General features: G+C 37.2%; 1 long non-coding RNA gene across 2 annotated transcripts in view; it reads left to right on the forward strand.

Annotated features, from left to right (window-relative positions):
* The window catches only part of LOC121029917 (uncharacterized), a 187,183-nt gene that overhangs the window by 8,916 nt on the left and 160,359 nt on the right, over window positions 1–17,908 (forward strand). For both annotated transcript variants that reach the window (XR_005789973.1, XR_005789974.1), the window contains exon 2: window positions 3,368–3,456. This is a non-coding gene — a long non-coding RNA (uncharacterized LOC121029917). The remainder of the gene's footprint in view (window positions 1–3,367; window positions 3,457–17,908) is intronic.

Here is a 17,908-nt window from a genome sequence, read left to right on the forward strand (position 1 = left end):
TAATAAGTAGACACTTAACACATGACAGAGTGAGTAAGTAAATGAGTGGGCAACTTTTAACTGATTAAATGTATGGAATGAGTGAAAGATTGGGACCAAAAAACAAACAAACAAACAAACAAAAAAACAAAAAAAAAAAAACACACTAACGTATGGATTTGAGGTCCAGATTGACTGATGTTGCCAATCATTGGGGAGTGGAACCCAGAAAGCAGAGCCATTTTGGGAGTGAGATAGCTGAAACGTTTATGTGGGGCTATCTGGTGAGCAGCTGAATATATAGGACTGGTTTCAAGAGTGGGAAATGAGCTAGAGACATTGATTGGAGGTCATCAGTCTATGAGTATGAGAGAGCCCAGGGAGGGGACGTATAGTGGGAAGAGAAGAGAGCAACTAGACCGATTATTTAGGAACATTGGCATTTATGAGGTGAGCAGAATAACAAGGAACCCACAAAGGTATCTGAGGGAAACCTGACAGCTTATGGGAAAGCACCCAACTTGGTGTCATGTAAGCAAATGGAAGAGATAGTTTCAAGGAGAGATAATTGGCAGTGTCAGATTTAGTTTTTTGTCATTCAACAAATTGAGTTTCTACAAAGGATGTAGTGGCAGGTGTTGTCTACCTTGCTTCACTGCAAGTTTCTTAAATGCAGGGATATTGTCTTATTTGTACTTTTAATCCTAGGATTTATCCCAGTATCTGATACCAAGTGGAATTCGATAAACAGGTGTTAATTGAACATAATGCATTTACTTTGGTCAAGCGATGGACTTAAAATGTATGGCAACATAAGCATAAATAACTGATTTCTCTTTATTCTGTAAAAAATTTCTTTTAAATCATGCTTGGATTTCAAAGACATCTGGAAAGTGGAATGTAGTTAGGTACTTCCCATTGTACAATTTTATTTTTTTAAATGTTTATTTATATTTAGAGAGAGAGAGAGTGAGTAGGGGAGGGGCAGCAGAGGGAGAAAGAGAATCCCAAGCAGGCTCTGTGCTGTCAGTACAGAGCCTGATGTGGGTCCTGATCTCATGAACTGTGAGATTGTGACCTGAGCTGAAATCAAGAGTTGGATGCTTAACTGACTGAGCCACACCCCCTCCCCCCATCATTGTATAGTTTTAAAATGGGTCAACCTTAGGGAATATTTTCAATGTTTAGCATCCTTGGCTTTTCTGTTTTTCATTTCCCAGTTTCTTTGCTTTATTTTGCAGAGATAGCTAATTCTGTGTCTTAATCTGAGTAATAAAAAAGAGATCTGATAAAAATAGGTAATTCATAGGGGCGCCTGGGTGGCGCAGTCGGTTAAGTGTCCGACTTCAGCCAGGTCACGATCTCGCGGTCCGTGAGTTCGAGCCCCGCGTTGGGCTCTGGGCTAATGGCTCAGAGCCTGGAGCCTGTTTCCGATTCTGTGTCTCCCTCTCTCTCTGCCCCTCGCCCGTTCATGCTCTGTCTCTCTCTGTCCCAAAAATAAATAAATGTTGAAAAAAAAATAGGTAATTCATATTAAGTAGTATTGACTTAAAATGTTAAAAAGACCCAGGAATGCTTTCATCAAAAAATAAGACTACTATTAGGAGAGTATATTGCTTACTTATCAGTAGTGTAGAAGTAGTGGTGGTAGAGATGATAGGACAGCAGCTCTATTTTCTCAAATACAGAGCTTGCCCAATAGTCATGTGTGGAGAGAGCTCTGGTATCAAATAACATCTGTTTTGAATCCTTACTTTTTACTTACTAGGTAGGTGCCTTTGAATATATCCCAAACTTTCTGAGCTCTAAATTCCTCATCTGTAAAAGGATAATAAGCACTTCCCTGTGAACCTCTTGGGTTATCCAGAGGATCAAATGAGATTGAATATGTGCAGCTACTTTGCACATGAAAGACTATTATTCTTTGCAGGCACTGCATGAAAGTGTCTGATATAGTTGCATTGTGTTTTCCAGTCTTAGATTTCTACTATTTGGTTTGCTGTTTGAATACTCCAGAGTTGTAAAAAAGTTTAGTGGTATAATTGTAACATTATATAACATAATGTAATATAATTGTTTAGAGCTAGGAATACTATGGTGTAACGTAAGTATCTAGAGGTAGAAATACTGTGGGTAAGCAAATGCTTTAAGCCTCCTCTCTGCTTTTTTAAAAAATATAAACCAATAGCCTAGGACACAAACAGTCTTCCCAGTTTGTTCTTCCTGGAGACACCCAAACTCTTCAGAGAGCTGATTGGTGTTCATACTTCCCACACAGCTGCAGTTGAACCTGTACAATGACCTCCAGGGGATTGTCTTGGCTCCACTGTGTTGGATAATTGCCTATTTGGACAACTTTGCCTTGGATAATTTCCCTTTGTCCAATCGTGGGACTCATAAATCCATGCACAGGGGGACAGATTTCAGAAAATAGTATTTGGCCATAGATAGTTGCAATTTCAAGACCCTTTCAAAGGGTGATAATGACATATTTTCACTGGACAATGGAAGTCTTCAAACTTTGAAGATATATTCTGGGATCCAGATCATTTATGCACCACTGTAGAAAATGCATTGCTTATCCATCAACCTGTTTAAAAATGTTAAGGTCATGAATAAGAATGTTCCACAGCCCATAAAATACTTTTCTTGGAGTATAAGTTAACCGGGGGGAATATTATTATGTCGGAGTTCTACTCTGGTATTCAACGGAGATATAAAATGAGAGAGGAAAAGACTTTTTTCTTTCAAAGTATGTTTTCTTTATAATACTAAATGTTTAGAAAAGAAAGTGCACAGAAAGATTTGTTGTTTTCTATCCTTTATTCATCTCTTAATGTATTTATTTATTTTTGGCTTCACCATAGAAATTTGGATGAATGGCTTTAGTAGTTATCTCATCTGTAAAATCTGTTGGGCATAGTTTTGGTTATGTTTTCCAGAAAATACTGTGTGCTAAATGTGGGTCAGGAGCATTTAGGAAGGAGGATACAGCTGTATACTATTCCTATGAAAAGAAACATTGTCAAGAATCGTCAGAGAGATTTAGAGATGCTATCTGCAGGATTTCCAGATTTCAACAAAATTGTTTTACCCTGAATAATGGTAGGTTTAGTCTTAGCCAAAATGCAACTGGGCAATCTGTTACTTCCCATATGGAAAGCAACTGTTCAAGTAAATTATATAATTGTACATTACAACTTTGCTTCTGTCATACGTTATAAATTCAATTCTATCCCAAACTGAGACCATTGCATGATTGAGCCAAGTTTAGTGTTGCTTTAACCAGCCTTTCGTGTCGTAGTTGCATCCAGCAAAAAAAGTGACTTCTCTTTATAATTCTCTTACTTGGCTTCTTGGAAATACGAATTTTGCTTGGACCTGTCAGTGGATGTCACTTTTATCCTGATTTGGAGAACCTATTGAGGAGATTTTCTTGAGTTGCCTGTTGTGAAATGAGGAGCCTAATAGGAAAAGGTAATTAATTATTCTTTTGGATTAATTTTTATTTTCTTCCAAATGAGATTGTTAGTATTAAAATTTAGAGAATCTGTAAAACGTAAAAATTACTACATGGAGCCTTTTATTTTCTTACAATGGTGTTTTGCCATGAGAGAGCTGAGCTCATGGTCTCTCTGGGCTGGTGCTCATGAGGCATTATAGAATGTTCTCTGTTTTGTCATGTTGGCAAAGGAAATTACACCAGTGCCATGATTGTCAGAATGATACAGCACCTCTGAGGTAAGGGATTACTGCCTTATTAAAGATAGGTTGGGGTGAGCTCTGCCAAATGTTGAGTGGGATTTATTGAATACCCTGCAAGTACAATGTAAGATTTCTGTGCATTTTGGTTGTGAGAAAACAAGTGTTGGTAAGAAAAGAACAAAAATGCAAGTGGGAAAATAATCATTATTTCTGGGTCCTTTCATGAGGCAAAGGGATGAAGTTTAAGAGGAACAGAAGACTCCTAAAAATAATAGAATTTACTTTCAGGAAAACATTAAGTGAGTTAAGTAAGTAATACTATTCATGCTTTATAGTAAATTGAATAGCTGAGACATGATATTTCCTATGATGTATCTGACTTTTACCAGTGGTTTTGTTTCCTTTTACTCAGTCTGTGAGGATGTGTTATGAATGTACAAATATTTTCACCCTCTCTAAAATTCCAATGTTTAAAACATTCCAGAACTTCTTAGATTAAAATGATACCTTTCAAATTATAGGTCATCATATTAAAATATAAACCTTAAAAATTTATTATCCATTGCATGAGTGATGTCTAAAGTAGTTTAAGTCTTTTTTACATGGCTTACTTTTTTAGAATATACAAATACACTTGTTTAGTGGTGTCAAATTATTTGTTTTATAGCATATTTACAAATCAAGCTCATTAATGTAGTCTGCCTGTCTTTAAAAGGGGCTCATGTAAAAGAAGAAAAAACTTACTGTTTCTTTATTGAACAATGTATTACCTTTCTACAAATGTCAATATTGACCTCTGCATTCTTAATGAATACTTGAGAAACCATGAAAATTATTACTTTTTATTATTATTCATCAATAATTGTCTTCCCATAACTTGTGTCATTTATATTTAGTATTCTAGAGTCTTGGAGAATTAAAGGGAAGCAACAAAAGATCAATTTAAATTATAGCAGTAAATAAGGTTAACTTTGTACTGCTTTAAAACTATCAAATAGTGAATTACGAAAATTTCAAAGTAAAGCTACTCTGAAGTTCTTAATTGGGCAAATTTATTCATCTTTCATATTTGGTGCCACCACTGATCATAATTCATTAAGATATCATTATAAATTTACCTCCAGTGAAAAATAGGTATATAAATTATCATTTGATAGGTAATGGTTTATAGGTTGGCAGTTGAATTCATAGATTTAGCGGACTTATAAGGTACTACAAAGTGCTACAGAATTGTTTGATGATTTTTGGTACCTCAGGAAATAGATAGGTGTGCATAAAAGTCATTTAAGCATACTCAAGGACATTTTGACATCATTTTTGTTTTATTTTATTATTTTTTTATTTAAAAATTTTTTCAATGTTTATTTTTGAGAGAGAGAGAGTGTGAGCGGGGTGGGGGGGGGAGGGAGGGAGAGAGAGAGAGAGAGAGAGAGAGAGAGAGAGAGAGAGAGAGAGAGATGATCCGAAGCAGGATCCGCGCTAACAGCAGCGAGCTCTATGTGAGGCTTGAACTCAGGAGCCGCGAGATCATGAGCTGTAGTTGGTCGACCACTTAACTGACTGAGCCACCCAGGTGCCCCGACATCGTAATTTAAATTGTGAAGTTGGAACTAATCAAGGTGGAAGATTAGATTTATTCTTGAATGTCTTTTATTTATTTCACCAAAACCCAGCATTTTGGAAACTGGTAATATGTCCCTTAGATAAGCTGTATCTTTAGTCTCAACTTGTGAACTTCCTTCTCCGTGTATTATTTCTTTGAGCCATCTCTTCTAGTTTGCCTGTGTGTTAAGACATGAACATGAAAATATCCTTAATATCTTTGAAAACTGTTGCTTTTATTTCTTTAATCTTTATAGTTCATAGAAATACATTTTCAGATAGATTGTTTTGAAGAAGGTAGGCAAGTGTGAATGATGTATCTTTCTAACACATGCAATCAGTAATAGATATGTAAGTAGTTAAAGCCCATTCTTCTTATTAAGAAGACTAAGAAACTTGTGCAGAAAGGAAGTTAAACTTTAATTTTTCTTCTAACCAATAAGCAAAGCAGACAACTTTTTCCAGTTTTTTTTTTTTTTAACTCCCTTATGGTTACATGGCAGTTTGGTACCTTGTTGTATATTTGGAAGTATTTGCTTTCTCTGTGTTTATGATACAGTGACAGAAGTGTACAGAAATCTACCACTACTTGTAATGGTACTTTTGGGGAGCATAAAGACTTTTTTTAGTGGATAGCAAGAGGGAAAATGAACTCTGATAATGACGTTACTTTCTCCTCTAATTGAAGGGATTTCCTTAATTCTTAAGGCAGATGAAAAGAACTAAACTTTAAAATAATGGAGTTAATGCGTTTCATTATTTTTTGAGTTAAATGTTAGTCAAAAGCATTTCCTCCTTGAATAATGTAAAGCAGAAGTCACATGAGATTAGCACAAATGTGAGACAATTAAGGCCATAAATTAGAATTTTCAGAAGCTCTGACTGATTACAGATCATAGGATTTATTTTGAAGACCTTTTGGTAACCTCAGCTGTAATGAATGCTTCCACAGAAATCTCACTGAGTTGGGGGAGGCATTCACATGGTCCCTTTATGTCATAGCCTGCCTTTAAAACTGATTTCCAACTTGGGGCTCACACTTTTGTTCCAAACCTGATCTTTTTGGCATCAGAGCTCATGTTCTTATGGCCAATTTGGATTTTTAAGCAAAGAAACTAATTTAAAAAGTCTTTTTGGACAACAAATGACTTTTAAAAAATAACATTTTAATGATTTAAATGGAAACAACCAGAATAAGCTGGATTAAATTTCTCTTAAAGTATATACATGGTTAGCGATTAAGAGGAAAGAGTAGCTGAAAAAATGCTGTCTGTTATTTTCCTTCAAAACCCCAAATAGTTGAACAATTGAGTAGTTCATAAGACTTGAACTGGGATATCTTTGTAGAAAATATTTTTGACAGTGAAAGATCTTTTAATAAAAGAATGAGAGATAATAAACTTTTAACAGTGAGTTTTTAATCTGTATGGTTTCTAAGATCAATCTTAGTGATAGAATGATTTTATTGAAGATTCTTTAGAAGGTCAACCTTATTCAGGAATTTTAGGGACAGGAAAAAACAAATAGATATTTAGAATAAAATGGTTGTGAATTAAGATTTTCCTAGATGGCTCTTGTTATTGTCCTTCCCTAAACTTTTAATATCAAACTCTAAGTGTCTACATTTTCTTAGCTAGCATAGACTGCATATAACTGGGAGAGGGTGAGAAGACTAGATTTTTCAAAAATGTGGGCTTTATTTAGATGGTGAAAAGTTTTGTTGAAGAAGGATCTGTGTGATGGGTAAAGAAATCTAAATTAGTAGAAAATTTAAGTAAGTAGATGGACAGAAGTATGGTAGCTATTTGGGTTTGAGGAGGGCATGTAAAAAAATGTCCCTCATTTCTTTTAATGCTTTGAATGAACTGAGAAATGATATAGGAAGGATAAGAGTTGAAAACATCACCTTCATTTTTTATAAGGCTGATTTTTGGTGGTTGTGGTTTAGCTCTAGGAACAATGAGCTTCCTCAAAACAGACTTCAGGGCTAGGCAGCCTTCTCCACATAGTCTCAAACAGCACAGGACTAGGCAGGCAGTGCCCTGAAGGGTCAGAGCTGCACTATACAACCTTCAGCCTGGGGAGTAGCACTGAATGTTTGCTTGCTGTAGTCAGATTGTTTCAAAGAGAAAGGGAAAGGGAAACAAGTTGAATGTGCCATTACATTTTTCTTAAATTTGCAATCAGTAAGTCTGTGTGCCTCTCTTGGGGAGGAGGGAGTAAAGTTTTGGCAAGAGCCCAAGAATGTGACTTTAATGGGACTCCCTTCACATTGGAAGGAAACATCAGGAGCCAGAAAGAAATTAACTTTTTGAGATTCTTGTTCTTTTAACCCAGTGGTTCTAAACCAGCATTATCTTCCCTAGGGAAGTTTTTGTTGTAACAATGATTATGGGAATACTGATGGTGTTTGGGGGTGGAGGGATGGGTCAAGGATGCTAAATATCCTGCAATGCACTGACCAGTCCCTTATAATGAAGATTTCCCCCCCAAAAGTTCCCTAGAAACACCCTGAACTGAACCTATTAGGTTATGTCTGCTCTGTGGGGTGAGGAAGTGATTAGCACTGTGTCAAGAGCATTCCTGTTATGCTTTCCTGAGTTGACTCCCTCGGTGTAACTCATTGCTTCTTTTGGATCCTCTTTGAGCTATTGGTGGCAATATAGGTTTTGCTCCTCACAAGCTGTGAATGGGTCAAAACTGCACATTATTTAAGTGGACTCCAAAACACCTTTGTACACAAGGTAGAAACTTGATACTCTAGTTCCCATAAAAAAACAAAACAAAAACAAAACTATGATCCCCATATTGTCCAACATAGCTTAGAAATTATAAAATGAAAATAAATTATAAAATAAAATGAAACTACATGAGAATATTCCTTAAGACAAAATGTAAAAAAATGCCCTAAGTTTGAAGAACAAATATTCTCACATTATAAATTTCTTGGGGAAAAAAATAGATGTTCAAAGATTCACCTCTTTTCAAGTTGAGAGTCTGGGGGAATTAAGGTCAAATATCAAATTCTTTCAGACTTGTGAATTAACATTCACAGACATTGAAGTTTTATATTGACCTCAAGTTCTTAGCTAGAGGTTCTTGATGTCTTGAGTAGAGTTGTTTTTGTTTCCATGGTTATAGCCTATACTATTTTTCATTGGAATTGATGAAGTTTCTTCAAGGCCTCAGAGGTTTTATTGATTCTTAAGCAAATCTCTCATAAATCTTATTTTCAAAAAAGATTCTAAAGGGCCAGCAGACTTTCTAACATTATCACACCACTGATTCCTCGCTCAGGTGGATCTTAAGTCCTGAAAACAGCTATCCCAGGCAAAGTTATGTTCCTTAAAACCTTGTACTTAGTGTTTCTGAAGGTCCATGCCAGAAACTCAATGGTATCTTTATTAGCCAGGGGCCCTGTAGGAAATAGGTGGCACACTTCTACTTAAGATAATTCGAGTGAAGTTTAATAAGGTGGTGGGCAGTGAGAAGACACAGGAAATAGTGTACACCCCTGGGACTGGTAAGTGGAATACTGTTACCACCCTTAGACCTGATAGGGGAAATGAGAGATTACTTGGAACCCTGAAAGGGAGAGAGTTGTGGGAGAGGACCTTCTGACCATGACATTGAGAGAACCTAGGGAGTATATATTCCAGTGCCACTCTCTTCCCTTCTTCCAGTCTCCTTCTGTTGCTCCCAAATGACTGAACTAGCCAGAATCCAGAGGGCACAGGACCCCATTAATGAAGATATCTGGCATAGTAACTGAAAAATGAAAGAGTGAAAGGAAGAAAGAGAAAATCTTTTTTCATCACTTTGATCTGGATGCCAGTGGAGCCATACATCCAGGACACATGACCAATGAGTTTAAACTTGATGGAAAGAAACCCCTTACCAAGGGATTAATTTTTGTAACATGGATTAACTCTATCCAGAGGAAAGAAATACCTATGCATACTTTCTCACCCTCAGAAAGTGGCTGTAGAGACTTTTTTTGTTTCTTGCTAAGTTTAAACCTTGTGATGTTAGTAGCCCTAATTAAAATTACCAAGTCTCACCTGAGGTATTTTTCCTTCACCTCAGTGAAAACCTATTAATGTACTATCAAAATCTTTTTATTTTTGTATCCCCTTGGGGTCCCATCTCCCTGACATCATGTGGTGAATCTTGTGTAAGTTCTATCTAGTGACGGAGCTTCTAAGGTGCCTAAAAGGGGGCATTTTCAGTCTTGTGCTATAGTTGTGTTCTGTGGGATTGTTCAGAGCCCTGAGGTCTGTCTTTTAGGGAGGGTCTACTGGTCAAGCCCACGTTGGTGTTGGTTGGATATCTGGTCCAGATACTTATTTTTATACCAAGTTTCTAATAATGTAAAGTTAGAACTCACCAGTGTTTTGAATTGGAATTCTTGCAGTTAAAAGCAGCAAATATCCACCAAAATGGGAGATGGAAATTTATAATAAGTTCTTATCTCACTCTAACATACTCATGCCATACCTATGCAGTTCAAGATCAAGCTGCAACAAACACCCTGTTGTGTGAGTCCCCACCATTGGTCTATGGCCTCTTTGACTAAAGTCACTCATCCATATAATAATTGCTTGATGAACAGCCATTTAGTATAGACAGGGCACCATGGGCTGCAATGGGAATCCATGTGGCAGCACCTGAGGCCTCAAGTGACCTGCTTGTGTCAGAACAGTCACAATAGTTAAAAGCCAACTGTATACCTGATAAAAACAAAGAAACCCAAGTCAGTGGCCAAATATATGCTGCTGTATGCCATCAAAATGCTCTATATGGCATCAAAATGCTCTGCCACTTACTAAAAAGTCCTGGTTCTACCAAAAGCTTATCCAACCTTTATTTTTATTTATTTATTTTTTTTAGAGAAAGAGAGGGCATGTGCATGCAAGAGAGCAGAGGAAGGGCAGAGGGAGAATGAGAGAGAAATTTTAAGCAGTCTCTGAGCTCAGTTTGGAGCCTGATGCAGGGCTAGATCCCATGACTGTGAGATCAAGACCTGAGCCAAAATCAAGAGTCAGACACTCAAATAACTGAGTCACCCAGGTGCCCCTAATTTTGTTTTGTTTTGTTTTTTAAATTACTAAGCTTTATTTATTTAGAGAAATTTTTGGTTTACAGAAAAATTGAGCAGAAGGTACAGGGAGTTCCTATATATGCCCTCACCTTCCCCATCCCTACCCAATTTCTGCTATCATTAGCAGCTTGCATTAGTGTGTATATTTGTAACAGCTGATGAAACAATATTGATATATTATTATTATTAAAAAATCTATTTATTTATTTAAATTTAAATCCAAGTAACATGTAGTGTAGTAATGGTTTCAGGAGAAGAATTTAGTGATTCATCTTACATGATTTTTCTTACATGTAACACCCAGTGCTCATCCCAACAAGTACCCTCCTCAATGCCCATCATCCATTTAGCCTATACCCCCACCCAGCTCCCTTCCGGTAACCTTCAGCTTGTTTTCTGAATTTGAGTCTCATGGTTTGCCTTCTCCCTGTTTTTATCTTATTTTTCCTTCCGTTCTCCTGTGTTCATCTGTTTTGTTTCTTATATTCCACATGAGTGAAATCATATATTTGTCTTTCTCTGACTTACTTTGCTTAGCAGAATATAATCTAGTTCCATTCATGTTGTTGCAAATGGCAAGATTTTGTTCTTTTTCTTCACTGAGTAATATTCCATTTCACACACACACACACACACACACACACACACACACACACCCTCCACATCTTCTTTATCCATTCTTCAGTTGATGGACATTTGGGCTCTTTCCATACTTTGGCTTTTGTCAATAGTGCTGCTGTAAACATTGGGGTGTATGTGTCCCTTTGAATCAGCATTTTTGTATCCTTTGATAAATGCATAGTAGTGCAATTGCTGGGTTGTAGGGAAGTTCTATTTTTAATTTTTTGAGGAACCTCCACACTGCTTTCCAGAGTGGCTGTACCAGTTTGCATTCCCACCAACATTGCTAAAGTGTTCCCCTTTCTCTGCATCTTGCTGATACAACGCCTGTTGTATCCTGAGTTGTTAATTTTAGCCATTTGGACAGGTGTGAGGAGATAGGTATTTCATTGTGGCTTGATTTGTATTTCCCTGATGATGAGTGATGTTGAATATCTTTATATGTCTGTTAGCCAAATGGATGACTTCTTTGGATGACTGTCTGTTCATGTATTATGCTCATTTCTTCACTGGATTATTTATTGCTGAGTTCTCTAAATCTTTCATCGTGATCTTTTGCCATTGTTTCCCTCTTTTTTTTCTGCTTCATTATTTTCCATAATTTTATCTTTTGTATCACTGATTTGCTGCTGCTTCGTCCATCCTTACTGTAATGGCTTACATTTGAGATTGCCTCTTGGTTATAGCATTTTTAATTTCAGCCTAACTAGATTTTAGTTCTTTTATCTCTGCAGAAAGGGATTCTCCTGTATCTTCTATGCTTTTTGAAAGCCCATCTAGTATCCTTATATCATTGTCTTAAATTCTAGTTCAGACATCTTACTTATATCTGTATTAACTAAATCCCTGGCCATCGTTTCTTCCTGTTCTTTCTTTGGGGTGAATTCCTCTATCTTGTCATTTTGGAGGAAGAAAAAAAAATAAAAAATAAAAAAAAGTTAAAACAAAACAACAGAAATAAAATAAAGGAAGCTAGATTCTAGGTGTGTTTTTGTCTGCTTGTTGAGAGAAGCTTGATAGAGAATAAAGAGAAGAGAAAAAACTTAAATTAAAAATTAAAATTTTAAATAATAAAATAGAATAAACTAAAAGTTGAATAGAATAAAAAACTTTGCTCTTCCTGTATCCAAGAAAGCAAAAGAAAAGAAAGAAAAAGGAAAACAACAGAAGCAAAAACAGAAGGAAAGAAAATGAGAATAAACAAGCACACAGAATGAAACCTGAATGAAGTTAGATCCAGTTTCCTCTGGATAGCAGCACACTATGGTAGGTAGACTAAATAGGTAGATGGGATTTGTGTTGGTCATCTAGGGGATATGCCTGGAAGGTGTAGGTGGCTGGGGTTTGGTGTAACAGCTCCATTCTCCACTTGGTGGCGCTGCTTAGGTCACTGGGGTCCATTCTTGTTTGTGTAACACTGGAGGTGAAAATGGCCTTACTCTGCTCTCTAGTCTCTGGCATGGCCCTCACAGACACGCGATTGAGCACCACCCCTCCTCTGTCTCAGGCTTCCATCCATTCCCTGCCTTTACTCTATATGTGTCCAAACAGTCTGTAAGGTGGCACCTCCCTCCAGAGTTTTATCTCAGATGGGGCTGTGTTTCAAAACCCCACACTTCAGAGACCCTTGTGGTTTGGGCCCATGTGACTCTCTGGGGGAGGGTCTTGCCAAGCAATGGTCGGGTGCCAGCTTGTCCCAGAAAACATTTGATTGCAGAGCATCAGAGGCTCAAGAGTTTATGGTAAATCACAATACATAGCTTCTGCCCGGTTTTGCTGCACTCTGGTATCTTTGTTCAGTATCAGTAAACATGGCAGCTCTCTGGGGTCTGCTGGGACTTTTGCCAGTGGGGAGGCTGCATGGCCTCTACCAAATACACTCCAGTCAGGGGAACCCCTTCTCCCCATGTGGCACACAGACCCATCAGACTGCGGTGTCTGCTTTTGGGTATTTGCCCTACTTCCTCACTGGAACACCACCAGGCACTGAGCTCCAAAACTTCAGACTTTGTGCTCCACTGATTGTAGAATCCTGGTAGTATTGAAACACTCTCCTTTCTCCCTGTCAATCGTTTTGGGGAACAGATTTCTTGTCCAGTCCCCTGTGAGTGTTTTCACTATTTCTTTCTTTCTCTCCAGCTGCTTTTGGGGGAGGGGTGCCTTTCTAGCACAATCCAAATGCACCACACGCTCCCCCTTTTGCTTTCTCTCTCTGTCGTCTGTCTACAAAAATGGCTCCCTACCCTCTGTGGGTCTGTGGCTTTTCTCTCCCTCAATTTACCTCTCCACACCATGTACCTGCCAAGTTCTCTGGTTCAAATTATGCAAACTGTTGCATTAATCTTCAGATCAATTTCCTAGGTGTTCAACGTGGTTTGATCCTGGTCTAGCTGTGTTTCAGGGTGAGACAAGGTCAGGGTTCCCATACTACTATGCCATCTTAACTCTCTCCCTGTGCTCCCAAATTTTTGTTTCAAGCTGTATGATAACCACCGAAAGTAGAGAATAGGATCCTTTACACGATTCATAGTATTCATGATATAAAAATAGCTTAGGAGAGTTTATTTATTTTTTGATAGTGAGATCAGAGTGAAACATCTCCCATGAGACTTCATAGAGAGGACATTTATGAGATATTGTAAAAACAAATGTCTTTAGCATCATATTATAAATACAGTGAGACTTCATAAGGGTTTAAATAAAATCCATCAATGTAGACTGACATTAGTTCAAATCACTATTCAGGAAAAGATATTCTATGGTAGAGTATAATGTAATGCATTTGGATACTTAGTTTTATGGTGGCTTTGTTTAATTCAAGAGTAAATTTTAGAATAGAGTATTTCTAAACCCTGACTACAAAAGTAGAATCATTTTGCATGCTTCTGAAAAACACAGATGCTTGAGCCATACCTCAAACTTCTGATTCCTTTGGTTTTAGGTAAAGTCTTGGCATAAGCAAGAATAATGGATGCATGGAATTTTCTTTAGCTAATCTTTCTGTAGATACAATTTTTCTCTAGTGAGTTTGTTATAGGTTTGACACAATAAATTTCAAAATATATATCCTGAAAAATGCCTGACTCATATTTATTTTATAATTTTAATCAAGTACAGAGCTTTAACAGTAAGCTGACCTGCAAATGTTAGTGGCATCATAATAACTTCATCAACACCTGTTAACATATCTTTTTGATTTTAGGTGTCCTAGTAGCTGTGAAGTAATATCTCAAAGTTACTTAAACAACTATCATTTTGATTTACATTTCCCTGTGTCTGTTTCCCTCTATTTCCTGTGTCTGTTTTTGTGCCAGTACCATGCTGTTTTTAGTATTACAGCTTTGTAATATAACCTGAAGTCCAGAATTGTGATGCCTCCAGCTTTGCTTTTCTTTTTCAAGGTTGCTTTGGCTATTCTGGGTCTTTTGTGGTTCCATAGAAATTTTAGGATTGTTTGTTCTAGCTCTGTGAAAAATACAGTTGATATTTTGATAGGGATTGCATTAAATGTATAGATTGCTTTGGGTAGTATAGACATTTTAACAAGATTTGTTCTTCCAATCCATGAGAATGGAATGTTTTTCCATTTCTTTGTGTCTTCTTCAACTTATGTCATCAATGTCTTATAGTTTTTAGAGTAAAGGTCTTTCTTCTCTTGGTTACTTTTTTTTTTCTTTTGAGAGAGAGGGAGGGGTTGAGGGAGAAAGAGAGAATCCCAAGTGGGCTCCATGCTCAACACAGAGCCTGGTGGGGTCTTGATCCCAAGATCTTGGGATCATGACCCAAGCCGAAATCAAGAGTCAGATGCTCAACTGACTGAGCCACCCAGGTTCCCTACCTCTTTGGTTAGGTGTATTCCTAGGTATCTTTTGTTTTTGGTGTAATTGTAAATGGGATTGATTCCTTAATTTCTCTTTTTGTTGCTTCATTATTGGTGTACAGAAATGCAACAGATTTCTGTATTTTGATTTTGTATCCTGCAACTTTAGTGAATTTGTTTATTGGTTCTGGCAGTCTTTTGGTGGAGTGTTTTGGGTGTTCTATACAGGGTATCATTTCATCTGCAAATAGTAAAAGTTTTACTTCTTCCTTGTTCATTTGGATTCCTTTTGTTTCTTTTTGTTGTCTTATTGCTGAGGCTAGAACTTCCAATATTATGTTAAGTGACAGTGGTGAGAGTGGACATCCCTGTCTTGTTCCTGACCATTGAGGAAAAGCTCTTAGTTGTTCCCCATTTAAGATGATATCAGCTGTAGGTTTTTTATATATGGCTTTTTTTATGTTAAGCTATGTTCTCTCTAACCCTACTTTGTTGAGAGTTTTTACCATGAATGGTTGTTGTAGTTTGTCACATGCTTTTTCTGCATCTATTGAAATGATGATACGGTTCTTGTCCTTTTTTTAAAAATTAATATGGTATATCACATTGATTGATTTGCGAGTATTGAACCATCCTTGCAACCCAAGAATAATTCACTTAATTGTAGTGTATGATTCTTTTGATGTTTTATTGTATTTGGTTTACTAGTATTGAATGGAGAATTTTTGCATCCATGTTCATCAATGATATGTAGTTCTCTTTTTTAGTGGAGTCTTTATCTGGTTTGGGTATCAGGGTAATGCTGGCCTCATAGAATGAATTTGGAAGTTTTCCTTTTCTATTTTTTGTTTGTTGGGACTTTTTGATTACTGATTCAATTTGTTTGCTTGTTATTTGTCTGTTCAAGTTTCCTATTCCTCCTTGTTTCAGTTTTGGTAGTTTTATGTTTCTAGGAATTTATCCATTTCCTCTAGGTTGTCTAATTTGTTGGCATATACTTTTTCATAATATTCTCTTATAATTGTTTGTAATTCTGTGGTGTCGGTTGTTATTTCTCCTCTTTCACTTGTGATTTTGTTTATTTGGGTCTTTTTTCTTTTTGATAAGTCTGGCTGGGATTTATCAATTTTACTGATTTTTTTCAAAGAACCAGCTCCTGGTTTAATTGATCTGTTCTATTGCTCCTTTTAGTTTCTATATCATTATTTCTGCTCTAATCTTTATTATTTCCTTCCTTCTGCTGGATTTAGGTTTTGCTTGTTGGTAACATTTTAATTGAGACCTGCATGGGAGTAATGGGCCAGCCACACAAGTATCCATAGCATTTTATGCAGAGGAAATCACTAGTGCAAAAGTGTAAGAGGGAACAATCTGGTATATTTTTTTTTTAAATTTTTTTTTTCAACGTTTTTATTTATTTATGGGACAGAGAGAGACAGAGCATGAACGGGGGAGGGGCAGAGAGAGAGGGAGACACAGAATCGGAAACAGGCTCCAGGCTCCGAGCCATCAGCCCAGAGCCCGACGCGGGGCTCGAACTCACGGACCGTGAGATCGTGACCTGGCTGAAGTCGGACGCTTAACCGACTGCGCCACCCAGGCGCCCCGGAACAATCTGGTATATTTGAGGAACAGAAGAAAGGCCAGTGTGGCTGAAGTGTACTGTGTGAGAGGGAGATTAGATGGAGATTAAGCCAGAGATATGGACAGGTCCAGATTACATAGAACCTGGTAGACAGCCAAGAAATTTGGATTTTATTCCAAATGGAAACCATTAGAAGGATTAAAGAGGGGACTGACATGATCTGTTTTATGTTTTAAAAGATTACTCTGGATCTTGTGTTGAAAATAGATTGTAGGCAGGCAAGAGGGAAGACCAGTTGTATTTCATAGTAGCAATCCAGATGAGAGAAGGTAGTGTCTGGACCAGGATAATAGTGGAAATAGAGAAAAATGGATGCATTCAGGATATGTCTGATGATACAGTCAACTTGCCAATGGCCTAGATGTCATTTGAGAAAAGAGAAGAATCAAGAGAGGAATCTGAGGTTTTTGACTACTTGGTGGGTGGCATGATAATAGATGATATACATAATGATTTTTTTTGCATGGTTGATGGTCTCCCACTACTAGGCTAAGAGCTTGCTGATGGCTTTAAAAGTATCTTACTCATTCTTATATTGCAAGCACTTATGGGATAATTAAGAGAACGTGGAAAGACATCTAACTTAGCTTGGGGCAATCAGAAAATGCTTCTAGAAAGAACATTTGAACTGACTCAGGATGGAAAGCAGGGGTTGGGAAGAGGGCAAATTTGAAATTAAACACAAAATACTACTTTGATTCCCAAACCAGACAGAGACCCAGCAAAAAAAGAGAACTACAGGCCAATATCCCTGATGAATATGGATGTGAAAATTCTCAACAAGATACTAGCAAATCGAATTCAACAGCATATAAAAAGAATTATTCACCATGATCAAGTGGGATTCATTCTCGGCTGCAGGGCTGGTTCAACATTCGCAAATCAATCAATGGGATACATCACATTAATAAAAGAAAAGAAAAGAACCATATGATCCTGTCAATCGATGCAGAAAAAGCATTTGACAAAATTCAGCATCCTTTCTTATAAAAACCCCCAAGAAAGTCGGGATAGAAGGAACATACTTAAACATCATAAAAGCCATTTATGAAAAGTCCACAGCTAATATCATCCTCAGTGGGGAAAAACTGAGAGCTTTCCCCCTGAAATCAGGAACACGACAGGGATGTCCACTCTCACTGCTGTAGTTTAACATAGTGTTGGAAGTTCTAGCATCAGCCATCAGACAACAAAAGGAAATCAAAGGCATCAAAATTGGCAAAGATGAAGTCCGGCTTTCACTTTTTGCAGATGACATGATACTATACATGGAAAACCTGATAGACTCCACCAAAAGTCTGCTAGAATTGATACATGAATTCAGCAAAGTCGCAGGATACAAAATCAATGTACAGAAATCAGTTGCATTCTTATACACTAATGAAGCAACAGAAAGACAAATCAAGAAACTGATCCCATTCACAACTGCACCAAG

This window comes from Herpailurus yagouaroundi, unplaced genomic scaffold (assembly GCF_014898765.1).
Source record: "Herpailurus yagouaroundi ecotype Mexico unplaced genomic scaffold, PumYag 28, whole genome shotgun sequence".
NCBI lineage: Eukaryota > Metazoa > Chordata > Mammalia > Carnivora > Felidae > Herpailurus > Herpailurus yagouaroundi.